General features: G+C 45.4%; 1 protein-coding gene across 1 annotated transcript in view; it reads right to left on the bottom strand.

Annotated features, from left to right (window-relative positions):
* Window positions 1-4,005, bottom strand: part of LOC140693954 (uncharacterized) — a 50,373-nt gene extending 46,368 nt beyond the window's left edge. The window contains exon 1 of the mRNA XM_072957481.1: window positions 3,965-4,005. The gene's annotated coding sequence lies outside the window, so the exon portion shown is untranslated. The remainder of the gene's footprint in view (window positions 1-3,964) is intronic.
* Window positions 4,006-16,086: the final 12,081 nt, after the last annotated feature.

Here is a 16,086-nt window from a genome sequence, read left to right as displayed (position 1 = left end):
TCTAAATGTATATATTTGGTTTGTTTCCTCTTGTAATTTCCTAGAGAGGGATGTTACCCCTTGAAATGCCAACATTGGCCAGTAGGTGTCATTGGGAGTAAATGGCACCACATGCACAAGTGAAACCAAGGTTGGGGGTTATATCATGCTTCCAATAGCTATTTCATGGTTCCTGTTGGTTTCGGAGGCTTCAACAGTAAAGAGTTGACATGACCCCTTTTACAGTTTGGACTGCTAGTTTGCATTCTATCTGTCTATGTTTTCCTTAGAACTAACAAAATGTTACCGAAATTGACAAGTCTGGCTTCTAGGTCGATTTAGGATGTTTCAAAAACTAACTTCATTTTCATAAAACCCTCAAAACTTGGAAATCATATCTATTAAAGTTTTTAAAGGCTGCAAATGGGATATCAACACAATGTCAAAACTGGAGTCTTCGGAAAATCCCTCCCACCACAGCTGTATAGAAACAAAGAGCTAAACAAAAATCACATATCTGGGAAGTGTATCTGGAAAGTGGTGATTCATCGATGCCCAGTTGGCAGAGAAGCAGTGCAAACTGCGCTCACTCGCTCCCATGTACACAGCAATGGAAACATCCACTCACCCAGCCCTTGGCACAAGACACTTGCCGAAGAGAGGTCTGTTACTTCCAAAGACAGGATGAGGCCTCAGAACCCCTGGAAGCAGGAGAGGGCAAAGCAGGGAATGGAAACCAGTGCAGGGTCTGACCCCTGGTGATGGAGCAGCAAAGGTGAAACTCTGTTTAACTTGGACGCACACTCTCAAGCGGACAGGAGACATGGGATTGAAGGTGATGCGCTGAGTGTTAGAAGAGTGCACAGCAGATGCTTGGCTGACAGAACTCAAAGAAACCAGCGCAAAATATCCCCACACTTGATTCTGAGACCAAGATCCGAGCTGCCAAATTTGACGTAGCAGAGGCAGCGGTCAAGGAGGGATAGGCCTACGGATGATGGCACACGCTGAGTCTCAGGGATCTGGAGTGCGTTGTGGGATGTGGTGGGTCCTATCAAGAGAGCAAACCGACCTGTGACCCCAGTGAGAAGGCCACCACACCGGCACGCGCGGTTGAGATTATCGATATGTCCCATGGCCACACCCAGTGCATCTGCAGGACCAGGGACCAATTGGGCATTTTGCCAATAGAGCACGTGTGGGGCTGAATCAGAGATATCGTGCATCTGGTCTGAGTGATCTAGGTGGCCTTGGGTTTGAAATCAGAATGAAAAGCCTTAGGATCTGCTACATTCATAACCTGGGCTGGGATTATGGTTTGGTTTGAGGCACAGGATACGCAACAGCTCTGTGGTTGCCTTCGTGCACCCGTGCCACAAGGATGAGAGGACAAGGAAGAGTGGTCCAAGTCCACAGCGTGAGAAGATGAAGCATTTCCTTCAGCATTATCTCCCAAAAGCAGATGCTACATTTTGGATGGCACCGGCACGGTACGGCACCGAGGACACCAAGGTCGGTCTGCGGGATCATTCCACTGGCCCTGATGTGTGACATCCATTGATATGCTTCCACTGGTGTTTCTGTAGGCAGAGAAGCTCTGGGAAGAACTGGTTTCATTGGGACATTCCCGTGGCACTACAAAGCACAAGCGCACTCTCAGTTTGCAGTTTTGGAAACACTCCAAAGTGACATGGAGCAGAATGCAGAGCTGAGAACCTTTAGAAGCTTCATTTCCACCAGAGGAAGTGTCCTGTGCACTTTTAGAATTCTGAGATAAGCGTAATCAAACTACGGTTATGCTAATCGAAATAGTATGGTGTGTTCATCACAATAAAGGCAACACCAGCAATTGGAGATATACCAGACAACAAACACAGGAACAGGACATGGCATCAATGTCTAGGAGAAATTGTCCTCACAGAAATCCCATGGAATTGCATAGAGCCAAGATTCCAAATTTTTCACTTAACAAAGCCCTAGAAGTCTACATTAGATACCTGATATTACCTGACCAGTAGAGGTGAAGAAGTGCAGTAAAAGAAACAGGAAATACCATTTTCAGTTCCAAAGAGATTGAAGGCCCAAAAGATAAGCTTTCAGAAAACTAGACTGCAAAACGCAATCCAGAGAAAAAATTGAAAACGGAGGTGAGGGAAACACTGAAGAACAACAGTGTCTCAGAATCATAAAAGGCAGAATACCAGAAAAGGGGAAGAGAAAGCCTAAAGGCGAAACAAATAATATCAGAAAACTCAGTGGATGAGATAATATCAGGGCTACAATTCAGTCCTAAGCAGACCAAATAATGCAGAGGGACGCGTGAATGAATGTGAAGAAAGGGGAACAGTAAACCCTCGGTCAGAAGCAGACATAGGAAAGCAAATGCAAACCAATGAAAACATTGCTGTTGAATCCTGGGGTAAGACAAGGCATGAAAGACTTGGATTCGTAAGAGTCCCAGATGGAAAAGCAAGAGATAAAGAAACAAAAAATGTCTGAAAAGTTATCTGTAGAAAAATCAGACTGAAATTTGCTGAAAGCCTAGAAAGAATCATCTATGCGAATTCAGGAAGTACACAGCGTCCAAAGGAGGTGGAATCCCAATAGACCTACCAGCAGTTGTATGATTCAAATCAACGAAGTTCATGAGCATCCCAGGGATTTAAAATGGGCCTGGAGGAAAGCAACATAGTCACAAAGAACCTCCAGAGGGGTTTCAGCTGATATATCGGCAGCAATATTGCAGGACAGGGAGGAGTGCCAGGACATTGACCATAACCTGAAGGGCAAAATGCTGCCATCCAGTGTAGCCTAGGCCACATGACCGCCATTTCTAATAACGGCAGAGCTAGAGAATTCCACAGACCGGCAAATCTTAAAAGAATTCAGCAGTTCGAAACTTATCCTACAAGAAAGGTTGAGAATTCTCCCCTGAATAGAAAAGCAGCAAGATGAAATGGAAAGAAGAAAACCATTATTGGAAATGCAAGAAGGGCATGAGTGGCAAAGAAGAAACCAGAAGAAGGCAAGGAGGACATCAATACCCGAAAGACGGGAGAGGGAAGCAGGAAAACATAGGTGATTGGAAGCACTATCTTAAGTGAATCAGCTTATATGATTCTCTGTTTGAAGCGAACGGAGAGATGCATGGCTTGACGTGTTTGCAAAACAAACGAGAAGCAGAGCAACAAAAATCAAACAAACAAACATGCACCCAAAGGGTACGGTTGGCTGACATATACCAAGGGAATCATGATTATTCAAAAGGAAATACTCAAGGTGATGTCAAGGATCATTCAGTACGCATCGACACAGTATCGCTGCTTGCATGTACTCAGCACACTTGTATTCGGAAATCAGAGGCGTGCATTTATATTCGTTAATGTTGATTAATAAGAGCATATCGTGACCTAACCCAAATGCCGATCTGGGTTCAAATGGATTCCTAGTCCGTGATATAGATTTGCAAGTCTTCCAACAGCATGAATGAATGCCATATAAATTCCTACTTCATGAAGAAATGGCATAGGCCTTTAACAAAAAAAAGTAGCTCTGCAAAAGTGTACTAAGAGCAAAAGAGACAGAGTGTAAAGTGCACATTGGGGTTGGTTTCATTTCTAGGAATTTCAGCCCCCATGAAACCAATGGATCCATGTCCTGAGAGTGCGGGTGTTTAGCAGAAATCAACCGACGGATATGTATTCCGGGTGTACGGATATTACAGGAACATAAGTTTCCTTTAGAGGGACTCTGTGTACTGTGAACTGTTAGAAAGTTTAAAGACGTGTGAAACCATCAACAGAAAATGGACACACTTGCCTCCGTTGGTACTGTGCATACAGATCTGAAGAAAAGGAAAGAGGGAAGAACAAAGGCCCATGGGACGCTAGTGGGTAGAATCACATTTAGCTTAGGAACCTCTCGTCGAACGCAGCCCCTCCCCCAACACTGACAAGATGCAGCAGCCATTGGGGATAGCAGTTACCGGTTGAATTCCAGGTGGAATGTTGGTGTGTACCGCGAGGCTTGTTGTGGCCGGTGGATCCTAGGTAACCGGGCAGGTTCTGTGGGTGGATCAGTGTGATGGAGGGGCTGCCGCCCTCTGTGGAGCTTAGCTTAGGTCTTTGGTCCGGGAAGCTGTGTCAGTTCGAGATACTGCTGCTGCCCAGAGACCTGAGTTCACGGGTCAGTTTCCAGAACCTGAAAGGGCAGACAGTGGAAGATCTGCCTGCCATCAGCTTACTGGTGAGGCTCCGAGGTACTTTCAGACATGCCCAGTCCTGTTGAAGTCGACTGTATGGGAGATACGAAGAGAAGCTGGCCGAAAAGCTGGCTGCACGGATTGAGGAGAGATGCGAACACATTGATGAGAGATGTTCTGCTACAATGGAGATTACTGGCCTGGAGACAGCTGTAGAGGATACCAGGCTCGAAAGGCATTCATGAGACCTATGGAACCTCGCTGATACTGGCAGAAACATACGGAGTGCCAACGTGGATTTGAGGAAGTTCCTCAATTCTCTGCTCCAAGAACGGGTCCAAGATCCCTGACATCTAAAAGAGAAGAGATGGCAGAGGTGATCTAAAAGCTCATGATCTTGGAAGAGGTCGTGAGAATCCACACGTCCCAAGGGGCATTTCCAAGCCAATCAGACCAAAGAGCACCAAGCCCAAGTAAGCCTTTTCCCAGGTTTGGGCCTAGATAACAAGCACTTGCTCTTCCCTCCCCTCCACTCAGGCATCCATTTGGAAGGATCAGTACCTGAGCTGCAATGAAGCCAGTACGAGAAGGGCAAGCCCCTCCTCGAATCAGAGTTCCTCCAGCTTCACACTCTGTGAACAACAGTGAACTCCTTAAAGGTCTAAAAGTCTCGACTGAAATAGATAGGATATGAATAATTATCTCACACAAAGAAACGTTGGCCTTCCGCTAGATTCAGCAAATGCTGGGTTTGTGTCTTCTCTGGGGTGAAGGGAGTGTGGTAAGTGAGGGGAATCTTTGACTGAACTTGTATATGTATTTGGCCTCAGTTTTTCAAGAAAGTATAGGTAAATATTATAAGTCAGATAGTGAACGGAACTGTAAAAGTCGCCAATGACATTAAAGACACAGCTTATGTGGACATTCTTTCATTGAGTCAAGACCCCGTGGGCACTATATCAAGGGGGTGCCGACTCGGTTGCGTTAAATTGCTTTACCCAACATGATCGGATGATTAAGCGTTCTCATCACTGATAGAAGAACACCTGGTTCTCAATAGACTAGCATAGCTGCAGCAGGGTTCTCAAAGCTATAATGCCTCTAGGTGATTTTGGATTCAAGTCTAAATGTATATATTTGGTTTGTTTCCTCTTGTAATTTCCTAGAGAGTGATGTTACCCCTTGAAATGCCAACATTGGCCAGTAGGTGTCATTGGGAGTAAATGGCACCACATGCACAAGTGAAACCAAGGTTGGGGGTTATATCATGCTTCCAATAGCTATTTCATGGTTCCTGTTGGTTTTGGAGGCTTCAACAGTAAAGAGTTGACATGACCCCTTTTACAGTTTGGACTGCTAGTTTGCATTCTATCTGTCTATGTTTTCCTTAGAACTAACAAAATGTTACCGAAATTGACAAGTCTGGCTTCTAGGTCGATTTAGGATGTTTCAAAAACTAACTTCATTTTCATAAAACCCTCAAAACTTGGAAATCATATCTATTAAAGTTTTTAAAGGCTGCAAATGGGATATCAACACAATGTCAAAACTGGAGTCTTCGGAAAATCCCTCCCACCACAGCTGTATAGAAACAAAGAGCTAAACAAAAATCACATATCTGGGAAGTGTATCTGGAAAGTGGTGATTCATCGATGCCCAGTTGGCAGAGAAGCAGTGCAAACTGCGCTCACTCGCTCCCATGTACACAGCAATGGAAACATCCACTCACCCAGCCCTTGGCACAAGACACTTGCCGAAGAGAGGTCTGTTACTTCCAAAGACAGGATGAGGCCTCAGAACCCCTGGAAGCAGGAGAGGGCAAAGCAGGGAATGGAAACCAGTGCAGGGTCTGACCCCTGGTGATGGAGCAGCAAAGGTGAAACTCTGTTTAACTTGGACGCACACTCTCAAGCGGACAGGAGACATGGGATTGAAGGTGATGCGCTGAGTGTTAGAAGAGTGCACAGCAGATGCTTGGCTGACAGAACTCAAAGAAACCAGCGCAAAATATCCCCACACTTGATTCTGAGACCAAGATCCGAGCTGCCAAATTTGACGTAGCAGAGGCAGCGGTCAAGGAGGGATAGGCCTACGGATGATGGCACACGCTGAGTCTCAGGGATCTGGAGTGTGTTGTGGGATGTGGTGGGTCCTATCAAGAGAGCAAACCGACCTGTGACCCCAGTGAGAAGGCCACCACACCGGCACGCGCGGTTGAGATTATCGATATGTCCCATGGCCACACCCAGTGCATCTGCAGGACCAGGGACCAATTGGGCATTTTGCCAATAGAGCACGTGTGGGGCTGAATCAGAGATATCGTGCATCTGGTCTGAGTGATCTAGGTGGCCTTGGGTTTGAAATCAGAATGAAAAGCCTTAGGATCTGCTACATTCATAACCTGGGCTGGGATTATGGTTTGGTTTGAGGCACAGGATACGCAACAGCTCTGTGGTTGCCTTCGTGCACCCATGCCACAAGGATGAGAGGACAAGGAAGAGTGGTCCAAGTCCACAGCGTGAGAAGATGAAGCATTTCCTTCAGCATTATCTCCCAAAAGCAGATGCTACATTTTGGATGGCACCGGCACGGTACGGCACCGAGGACACCAAGGTCGGTCTGCGGGATCATTCCACTGGCCCTGATGTGTGACATCCATTGATATGCTTCCACTGGTGTTTCTGTAGGCAGAGAAGCTCTGGGAAGAACTGGTTTCATTGGGACATTCCCGTGGCACTACAAAGCACAAGCGCACTCTCAGTTTGCAGTTTTGGAAACACTCCAAAGTGACATGGAGCAGAATGCAGAGCTGAGAACCTTTAGAAGCTTCATTTCCACCAGAGGAAGTGTCCTGTGCACTTTTAGAATTCTGAGATAAGCGTAATCAAACTACGGTTATGCTAATCGAAATAGTATGGTGTGTTCATCACAATAAAGGCAACACCAGCAATTGGAGATATACCAGACAACAAACACAGGAACAGGACATGGCATCAATGTCTAGGAGAAATTGTCCTCACAGAAATCCCATGGAATTGCATAGAGCCAAGATTCCAAATTTTTCACTTAACAAAGCCCTAGAAGTCTACATTAGATACCTGATATTACCTGACCAGTAGAGGTGAAGAAGTGCAGTAAAAGAAACAGGAAATACCATTTTCAGTTCCAAAGAGATTGAAGGCCCAAAAGATAAGCTTTCAGAAAACTAGACTGCAAAACGCAATCCAGAGAAAAAATTGAAAACGGAGGTGAGGGAAACACTGAAGAACAACAGTGTCTCAGAATCATAACAGGCAGAATACCAGAAAAGGGGAAGAGAAAGCCTAAAGGCGAAACAAATAATATCAGAAAACTCAGTGGATGAGATAATATCAGGGCTACAATTCAGTCCTAAGCAGACCAAATAATGCAGAGGGACGCGTGAATGAATGTGAAGAAAGGGGAACAGTAAACCCTCGGTCAGAAGCAGACATAGGAAAGCAAATGCAAACCAATGAAAACATTGCTGTTGGATCCTGGGGTAAGACAAGGCATGAAAGACTTGGATTCGTAAGAGTCCCAGATGGAAAAGCAAGAGATAAAGAAACAAAAAATGTCTGAAAAGTTATCTGTAGAAAAATCAGACTGAAATTTGCTGAAAGCCTAGAAAGAATCATCTATGCGAATTCAGGAAGTACACAGCGTCCAAAGGAGGTGGAATCCCAATAGACCTACCAGCAGTTGTATGATTCAAATCAACGAAGTTCATGAGCATCCCAGGGATTTAAAATGGGCCTGGAGGAAAGCAGCATAGTCACAAAGAACCTCCAGAGGGGTTTCAGCTGATATATCGGCAGCAATATTGCAGGACAGGGAGGAGTGCCAGGACATTGACCATAACCTGAAGGGCAAAATGCTGCCATCCAGTGTAGCCTAGGCCACATGACCGCCATTTCTAATAACGGCAGAGCTAGAGAATTCCACAGACCGGCAAATCTTAAAAGAATTCAGCAGTTCGAAACTTATCCTACAAGAAAGGTTGAGAATTCTCCCCTGAATAGAAAAGCAGCAAGATGAAATGGAAAGAAGAAAACAATTATTGGAAATGCAAGAAGGGCATGAGTGGCAAAGAAGAAACCAGAAGAAGGCAAGGAGGACATCAATACCCGAAAGACGGGAGAGGGAAGCAGGAAATCATAGGTGATTGGAAGCACTATCTTAAGTGAATCAACTTATATGACTCTCTGTTTGAAGCGAACGGAGAGATGCATGGCCTGACGTGTTTGCAAAACAAACGAGAAGCAGAGCAACAAAAATCAAACAAACAAACATGCACCCAAAGGGTACGGTTGGCTGACATATACCAAGGGAACCATGATTATTCAAAAGGAAATACTCAAGGTGATGTCAAGGATCATTCAGTACGCATCGACACAGTATCGCTGCTTGCATGTACTCAGCACACTTGTATTCGGAAATCAGAGGCGTGCATTTATATTCGTTAATGTTGATTAATAAGAGCATATCGTGACCTAACCCAAATGCCGATCTGGGTTCAAATGGATTCCTAGTCCGTGATATAGATTTGCAAGTCTTCCAACAGCATGAATGAATGCCATATAAATTCCTACTTCATGAAGAAATGGCATAGGCCTTTAACAAAAACAAGTAGCTCTGCAAAAGTGTACTAAGAGCAAAAGAGACAGAGTGTAAAGTGCACATTGGGGTTGGTTTCATTTCTAGGAATTTCAGCCCCCATGAACCCAATGGATCCATGTCCTGATAGTGCGGGTGTTTAGCAGAAATCAACCGACGGATATGTATTCCGGGTGTACGGATATTACAGGAACATAAGTTTCCTTTAGAGGGACTCTGTGTACTGTGAACTGTTAGAAAGTTTAAAGACGTGTGAAACCATCAACAGAAAATGGACACACTTGCCTCCGTTGGTACTGTGCATACAGATCTGAAGAAAAGGAAAGAGGGAAGAACAAAGGCCCATGGGACGCTAGTGGGTAGAATCACATTTAGCTTAGGAACCTCTCGTCGAACGCAGCCCCTCCCCCAACACTGACAAGATGCAGCAGCCATTGGGGATAGCAGTTACCGGTTGAATTCCAGGTGGAATGTTGGTGTGTACCGCGAGGCTTGTTGTGGCCGGTGGATCCTAGGTAACCGGGCAGAGTTCTGTGGGTGGATCAGTGTGATGGAGGGGCTGCCGCCCTCTGTGGAGCTTAGCTTAGGTCTTTGGTCCGGGAAGCTGTGTCAGGTCGAGATACTGCTGCTGCCCAGAGACCTGAGTTCACGGGTCAGTTTCCAGAACCTGAAAGGGCAGACAGTGGAAGATCTGCCTGCCATCAGCTTACTGGTGAGGCTCCGAGGTACTTTCAGACATGCCCAGTCCTGTTGAAGTCGACTGTATGGGAGATACGAAGAGAAGCTGGCCGAAAAGCTGGCTGCACGGGTTGAGGAGAGATGCGAACACATTGATGAGAGATGTTCTGCTACAATGGAGATTACTGGCCTGGAGACAGCTGTAGAGGATACCAGGCTCGAAAGGCATCCATGAGACCTATTGAACCTCGCTGATACTGGCAGAAACATACGGAGTGCCAACGTGGACTTGAGGAAGTTCCTCAATTCTCTGCTCCAAGAACGGGTCCAAGATCCCTGACATCTAAAAGGGAAGAGATGGCAGAGGTGATCTAAAAGCTCATGATCTTGGAAGAGGTCGTGAGAATCCACACGTCCCAAGGGGCATTTCCAAGCCAATCAGACCAAAGTGCACCAAGCCCAAGTAAGCCTTTTCCCAGGTTTGGGCCTAGATAACAAGCACTTGCTCTTCCCTCCCCTCCACTCAGGCATCCATTTGGAAGGATCAGTACCTGAGCTGCAATGAAGCCAGTACGAGAAGGGCAAGCCCCTCCTCGAATCAGAGTTCCTCCAGCTTCACACTCTGTGAACAACAGTGAACTCCTTAAAGGTCTAAAAGTCTCGACTGAAATAGATAGGATATGAATAATTATCTCACACAAAGAAACGTTGGCCTTCCGCTAGATTCAGCAAATGCTGGGTTTGTGTCTTCTCTGGGGTGAAGGGAGTGTGGTAAGTGAGGGGAATCTTTGACTGAACTTGTATATGTATTTGGCCTCAGTTTTTCAAGAAAGTATAGGTAAATATTATAAGTCAGATAGTGAACGGAACTGTAAAAGTCGCCAATGACATTAAAGACACAGCTTATGTGGACATTCTTTCATTGAGTCAAGACCCCGTGGGCACTATATCAAGGGGGTGCCGACTCGGTTGCGTTAAATTGCTTTACCCAACATGATCGGATGATTAAGCGTTCTCATCACTGATAGAAGAACACCTGGTTCTCAATAGACTAGCATAGCTGCAGCAGGGTTCTCAAAGCTATAATGCCTCTAGGTGATTTTGGATTCAAGTCTAAATGTATATATTTGGTTTGTTTCCTCTTGTAATTTCCTAGAGAGTGATGTTACCCCTTGAAATGCCAACATTGGCCAGTAGGTGTCATTGGGAGTAAATGGCACCACATGCACAAGTGAAACCAAGGTTGGGGGTTATATCATGCTTCCAATAGCTATTTCATGGTTCCTGTTGGTTTTGGAGGCTTCAACAGAAAAGAGTTGACATGACCCCTTTTACAGTTTGGACTGCTAGTTTGCATTCTATCTGTCTATGTTTTCCTTAGAACTAACAAAATGTTACCGAAATTGACAAGTCTGGCTTCTAGGTCGATTTAGGATGTTTCAAAAACTAACTTCATTTTCATAAAACCCTCAAAACTTGGAAATCATATCTATTAAAGTTTTTAAAGGCTGCAAATGGGATATCAACACAATGTCAAAACTGGAGTCTTCGGAAAATCCCTCCCACCACAGCTGTATAGAAACAAAGAGCTAAACAAAAATCACATATCTGGGAAGTGTATCTGGAAAGTGGTGATTCATCGATGCCCAGTTGGCAGAGAAGCAGTGCAAACTGCGCTCACTCGCTCCCATGTACACAGCAATGGAAACATCCACTCACCCAGCCCTTGGCACAAGACACTTGCCGAAGAGAGGTCTGTTACTTCCAAAGACAGGATGAGGCCTCAGAACCCCTGGAAGCAGGAGAGGGCAAAGCAGGGAATGGAAACCAGTGCAGGGTCTGACCCCTGGTGATGGAGCAGCAAAGGTGAAACTCTGTTTAACTTGGACGCACACTCTCAAGCGGACAGGAGACATGGGATTGAAGGTGATGCGCTGAGTGTTAGAAGAGTGCACAGCAGATGCTTGGCTGACAGAACTCAAAGAAACCAGCGCAAAATATCCCCACACTTGATTCTGAGACCAAGATCCGAGCTGCCAAATTTGACGTAGCAGAGGCAGCGGTCAAGGAGGGATAGGCCTACGGATGATGGCACACGCTGAGTCTCAGGGATCTGGAGTGCGTTGTGGGATGTGGTGGGTCCTATCAAGAGAGCAAACCGACCTGTGACCCCAGTGAGAAGGCCACCACACCGGCACGCGCGGTTGAGATTATCGATATGTCCCATGGCCACACCCAGTGCATCTGCAGGACCAGGGACCAATTGGGCATTTTGCCAATAGAGCACGTGTGGGGCTGAATCAGAGATATCGTGCATCTGGTCTGAGTGATCTAGGTGGCCTTGGGTTTGAAATCAGAATGAAAAGCCTTAGGATCTGCTACATTCATAACCTGGGCTGGGATTATGGTTTGGTTTGAGGCACAGGATACGCAACAGCTCTGTGGTTGCCTTCGTGCACCCGTGCCACAAGGATGAGAGGACAAGGAAGAGTGGTCCAAGTCCACAGCGTGAGAAGATGAAGCATTTCCTTCAGCATTATCTCCCAAAAGCAGATGCTACATTTTGGATGGCACCGGCACGGTACGGCACCGAGGACACCAAGGTCGGTCTGCGGGATCATTCCACTGGCCCTGATGTGTGACATCCATTGATATGCTTCCACTGGTGTTTCTGTAGGCAGAGAAGCTCTGGGAAGAACTGGTTTCATTGGGACATTCCCGTGGCACTACAAAGCACAAGCGCACTCTCAGTTTGCAGTTTTGGAAACACTCCAAAGTGACATGGAGCAGAATGCAGAGCTTCATTTCCACCAGAGGAAGTGTCCTGTGCACTTTTAGAATTCTGAGATAAGCGTAATCAAACTACGGTTATGCTAATCGAAATAGTATGGTGTGTTCATCACAATAAAGGCAACACCAGCAATTGGAGATATACCAGACAACAAACACAGGAACAGGACATGGCATCAATGTCTAGGAGAAATTGTCCTCACAGAAATCCCATGGAATTGCATAGAGCCAAGATTCCAAATTTTTCACTTAACAAAGCCCTAGAAGTCTACATTAGATACCTGATATTACCTGACCAGTAGAGGTGAAGAAGTGCAGTAAAAGAAACAGGAAATACCATTTTCAGTTCCAAAGAGATTGAAGGCCCAAAAGATAAGCTTTCAGAAAACTAGACTGCAAAACGCAATCCAGAGAAAAAATTGAAAACGGAGGTGAGGGAAACACTGAAGAACAACAGTGTCTCAGAATCATAAAAGGCAGAATACCAGAAAAGGGGAAGAGAAAGCCTAAAGGCGAAACAAATAATATCACAAAACTCAGTGGATGAGATAATATCAGGGCTACAATTCAGTAGTAAGTAGACTAGATATTGCAGACGGACGCGTGAATGACTGTGAATACAGGGGAACAGAAATCCCTCGGTCAGAAGCAGACATAGGAAAGCAAATGCAAACCAATGAAAACATTGCTGTTGAATCCTGGGGTAAGACAAGGCAAGAAAGACTAAGGGTCGTAAGAGTCCCAGATGGATAAGCAAGAGATAATGAAACAAAGATGTCTGAAAAGTTATCTGTAGAAAAATCAGACTGAAACTTGCTGAAAGCCAAGAAAGGATCATCTATGCGAATTCAGGTAGTACACAGCGTTCAAAGGAGGTCGAATCCCAATATACGTACCAGCAGCTGTATGATTCAAATCAACGAAGTTCATGAGCATCCCAGGGATTTAAAATGCAACTTAGTCACAATAGAACCTCCAGAGGGGTTTCAGCTGATATATCGGCAGCAATATTCAAGGACAGGGAGGAGTGCCAGGACATAGACCATACCCTGAAGGGCAAAATGATGCCATCTAGGGTAGCCTAGGCCACATGACTGCCATTTCTTATAACAGCAGAACTAGAGAATTCCACAGACCGGCAAATCTTAAAATAAATCAGCAGTTCGAAAATTATCCTACAAGAAAGGTTGAGAATTCTCCCCTGAATAGAAAAGCAGCAAGATGAAATGGAAAGAAGAAAACCATTATTGGAAATGCAAGAAGGGCATGAGTGGCAAAGAAGAAACCAGAAGAAGGCAAGGAGGACATCAAAACACTAAAATGGAAGAGCGAAGCAAGAAATCATAGGTGATTGGAAGCACTATCTTAAGTGAATCAGCTTATATGACTCTCTGTTTGAAGCGAATGGAGAGATGCATGACCTGACGTGTTTGCAAAACAAACAAGAAGCAGACCAACAAAGAATCAAACAAACAAACAAGCACCCAAAGGGTACGGTTGGCTGACATATACCAAGGGAACCATGATTATTCAAAAGAAAATACTCAAGGTGATGTCAAGGATCATTCAGTACGCATCGACCCAGTATCGCGGCTTGCATGTACTCAGCACACTTGTATTCGGAAATCAGAGGCGTGCATTTATATTCGTTAATGTTGATTAATAAGAGCATATCGTGACCTAACCCAAATGCCGATTTGGTGTCAAATGGATTCCTACTCCGTGATATAGACTTGCAAGTCTTCCAACAGGATGAATGAATCCCATATAAAACCCTACTTTGAGAAGAAATGGCATAAGCCTTTAACAAAGACAAGTAGCTCTGCAAAAGTGTACTAAGAGCAAAAGAGACAGACAGTAAAGTGCACATTGGGGTTGGTTTCATTTCTAGGAATTTCAGCTCCCATGAAACCAATGGATCCATATCCTGAGAGTGCGGGTGTTTCAGCAGAAACCAACCGACGGATATGTATTCCGGGTGTACGGATATTACAGGAACATAAGTTTCCTTTAGAGGGTCTCTGTGTACTGTGAACTGTTAGAAAGTTTAAAGACGTGTGAAACCATGAACAGAAAATGGATACACTTGCCTCCATTGGTACTGTGCATACAGATCTGAAGAAAAGGAAAGAGGGAAGAACAAAGGCCCATGGGACGCTAGTGGGTAGAATCACATTTAGCTTAGGAACCTCTCGTCGGATGCAGCCCCTCCCCCAACACTGACAAGATGCAGCAGCCATTGGGGATGGCAGTTACCGGTTGGATTCCAGGTGGAATGTTGGTGTGTACCGCGAGGCTTGTTGTGGCCGGTGGATCCTAGGTAACCGGGCAGAGTTCTGTGGGTGGATCAGTGTGATGGAGGGGCTGCCGCCCTCTGTGGAGCTTAGCTTCGTTCTTTGGTCCGGGAAGCTGTGTCAGTTCGAGATACTGCTGCTGCCCAAAGACCTGAGTTCACGGGTCAGTTTCCAGAACCTGAAAGGGCAGACAGTGGAAGATCTGCCTGCCATCAGCTTACTGGTGAGGCTCCGAGGTACTTTCAGACATGCCCAGTCCTGTTGAAGTCGACTGTATGGGAGATACGAAGAGAAGCTGGCCGAAAACATGGCTGCATGGATTGAGGAGGGATGCGAACACATTGATGAGAGATGTTCTGCTACAATGGAGATTACTGGCCTGGAGACAGCTGTAGAGGATACCAGGCTCGAAAGGCATTCATGAGACCTATGGAACCTCGCTGATATTGGCAGAAACATACGGAGTGCCAACGTGGACTTGAGGAAGTTCCTCAATTCTCTGCTCCAAGAACGGGTCCAAGATCCCTGACATCTAAAAGAGAAGAGATGGCAGAGGTGATCAAAACGCTCATGTTCTCGGAAGGGGTCGTGAGCATCCACACGTCCCAACGTGCATTTCCAAGCCATTCAGACCAAAGTGAACCAAGCCCAGGTAAGCCTTTTCCCAGGTTTGGGCCTAGCTAGCAAACACTTGCTCTTCCCTCCCCTCCACTCAGGCATCCATTTGGAAGGATCAGTACCTGAGCTGCAATGAAGCCAGTACGAGAAGGGCAAGCCCCTCCTCGAATCAGAGTTCCTCCAGCTTCACACTCTGTGAACAACAATGAACTCCTTAAAGGTCTAAATGTCTCGACTGAAATAGATAGGATATGAATAAATATCTCACACAAAGAAACGATGGCCTTCCGCTAGATTCAGCAAATGCTGGGTTTGTGTCTTCTCTGGGGTGAAGGGAGTGTGGTAAGTGAGGGGAATCTTTGACTGAACTTGTATATGTATTTGGCCTCAGTTTTTCAAGACAGTATATGTAAATATTATAAGTCAGATACTGAACGGAACTGTAAAAGTCGCCAATGACATTAAAGACACAGCTTATGTGGACATTCTTCATTGAGTCAAGCCCCCGTGGGCACTATATCATGGGTGTGCACACTCGGTTGCGTTAAATTGCTTTACCCAACATGATCGGATGATTAAGCGTTCTCATCACTGATAGAAGAACACCTGGTTCTCAATAGACTAGCATAGCTGCAGCAGGGTTCTCAAAGCTATAATGCCTCTAGGAGATTTTGGATTCAAACCTAAATGTATATATTTGGTTTGTTTCCTCTTGTATTTTCCTAGAGAGGGATGTTTCCCCTTGAAATGCCAACATTGGCCATTAGGTGTCATTAGGAGTAAATGGCACCACATGCACAAGTGAAACCAACGTTGGGGGTTATATCATGTTTCCAATAGCTATTTCATGATTCCTGTTGTTTTCGGAGGCTTCAAAAGTAAAGAGTTGAC

The sequence above is a fragment of the Vicugna pacos genome, unplaced genomic scaffold, assembly GCF_048564905.1.
Source record: "Vicugna pacos unplaced genomic scaffold, VicPac4 scaffold_20, whole genome shotgun sequence".
NCBI lineage: Eukaryota > Metazoa > Chordata > Mammalia > Artiodactyla > Camelidae > Vicugna > Vicugna pacos.
Note: the sequence above shows the minus strand (reverse complement) of the source record. Positions and strands in the feature narration are given on the sequence as shown.